General features: G+C 30.7%; 1 non-coding gene across 1 annotated transcript; it reads right to left on the bottom strand.

Annotated features, from left to right (window-relative positions):
• Window positions 1–1,859: 1,859 nt before the first annotated feature.
• On the bottom strand, window positions 1,860–1,966 carry LOC139886948 (small nucleolar RNA R71). Its single transcript, XR_011772805.1, has one exon. It is a non-coding gene; the product is annotated as a small nucleolar RNA R71 (small nucleolar RNA).
• Between the last annotated feature and the right edge of the window lie 200 nt (window positions 1,967–2,166).

Below are 2,166 nucleotides of genomic sequence, written 5' to 3'. Positions count from 1 at the left end.
TAAAAAAAATAAAAAATTTATATATATATATATATATATCTATATATATATAAGTGTTTAAATCTATATATATAATTTTAAGATATATAAAATTAAAAAATATTTTTATTTTTAGAATTTTAAATATACATTTTTTATATAAATATTTTATATAAATTAAAATCAAAAAATAAAAATCAAAATAAAAAAAAATATAATAATTAAAATTAAACTTGGGCCGAGTCAGTTTTCGAAGCCCAATCTTTTCTGGTAAACTGGGTCATGCGACCGCATAAGCCCGTAGGCAAAGATCCATGCGACTGCATGGTTTAATCTGACAGGTCTGATCCCAGCATTAATTACGCTGTAGGGTTTTTAATTTTTATTATTATTTCTTTAGGGTTTAATTTATTAATTAGTTTTTAAATTTAGTTTTAATATATATTTTGTAATATTAAGTTTTAATATTGTTATTAAATATATAGATAAAATAATAATATAAAACTAATATTTTTATAAAAATAGGTAATTTTATCATTTTATAAATTGTATTATTTTTATCGTTCATTTCGTAATTTATATTTTTATCGTTCGTAACTAGTTTTATACTTAGTATCTTGCCGTAGTAATTTCATATTTCTAGATTTCTAGGCTTTGCCGTAAAATCCCTTAAGTGCTTTTTCTTTAGATTAAGATTTAGGCGCTTTAGAATTTTACGACGTCGCTTATCGCTATAATATTTAATAGATTTTAGTGCCTATTAAGTTATTGTCGTTTTGGATATAGAATTCCTTTTAAGCTTTAATTCCTTTAGACGCAACTTTTAATATTTAGTTTTTAGACTTTTAAGTTTCGACGCTTTACTTTCTTATTATTATTTTTTTTTCGACTTTTTATTTTTCGACGTTTTTCGACGCACTCTTTTTCTTCCTCTTATTTCTCGACGCTCTAGTTTTTAGGACATAGATTTTATCTTCAAAATTTTGACAAAAAATTATTTTAAGCGGTTAAATTGATAGGCATCCAAAATTTTCTGGTTCGTAGTAATAGTTGGATTTGTTAGTGGCGAGTTGTGGGCTTCCGATTTAAAGGGTCCTGGCTACCTGCTGCATCTATTGGCTATTCGAAACGTGGGCAAAATCAGGAAAGTCTATTAATTTAATAACTTATACAATTTTTATTTTTATAACTAATAGGATATTCAGTGAATGCACCGAGCAAAACGTTCACCACCTTTCATACGTTCACCACCTGTAACTCGATCAAGACATCTAACCAATATTGTCGCCGTTGATTTTTCTTTAGAATCATCATCTAGTCAAACAAGTACTCTAACTAAAATTTCTGATAATCCATTTTTTGAACCCGACTTTACAATTGAGAACCCAGAGGATATTCAAGGACAATTCCAAGATCCTGAACCACTAATCATTCCTCCTGAACTACAAACCGTTAAATCAGAATCCTCTAGTGATTCGTATTCAACAAATTCAATTATGGAAGTAATGGAACCTCTAAGTATGGAAGACCGAATGAGAGCCACACGCACGGGCCAAGGTCAAGCCATTATTAAGCCAGATGTTAATGCGCCAGATTATGAAATCAAAGGACAAATCCTACACATGGTAACTAATCAATGCCAATATAGTGGTGCGCTAAAAGAAGATCCAAACGAACATCTTCGAACCTTTAATAGGATCTGTACTCTATTCAAAATCAGAGAAGTTGAGGATGAACAGATCTATCTCATGTTGTTTCCCTAGACTTTAATGGGAGAAGCCAAAGATTGGTTAGAATCGTTACCTGAAGGAGCGATTGACACATGGGATGTTTTAGTTGAGAAATTTCTTAAAAGATTCTTTCCGGCATCTAAAGCCGTGAGACTTCAAGAAGAAATTGTTACGTTCGCGCAAAAGCCAAATGAAACATTATATGAGGCATGGACAAGATTCGGAAAGTTGTTGAGAGGATGTCCTCAGCACGGTTTAGACACTTATCAAATAGTACAAATATTCTACCAAGGTGTCGAAGTTGCTACACGAAAAGACATCGACACAGCTGTGACGACCCGGAAATTTTCGACCAAATTTAAACCTAACCTTTATATGTTTCCGACACGATAAGCAGAATTTGTAATGTTGAATCTCAAAAAGTTTGGAACTACATTCATGTAATCAATTACCCTTT

The sequence above is a fragment of the Rutidosis leptorrhynchoides genome, chromosome 1, assembly GCF_046630445.1.
Source record: "Rutidosis leptorrhynchoides isolate AG116_Rl617_1_P2 chromosome 1, CSIRO_AGI_Rlap_v1, whole genome shotgun sequence".
NCBI classification, from domain to species: domain Eukaryota; kingdom Viridiplantae; phylum Streptophyta; class Magnoliopsida; order Asterales; family Asteraceae; genus Rutidosis; species Rutidosis leptorrhynchoides.
Note: the sequence above shows the minus strand (reverse complement) of the source record. Positions and strands in the feature narration are given on the sequence as shown.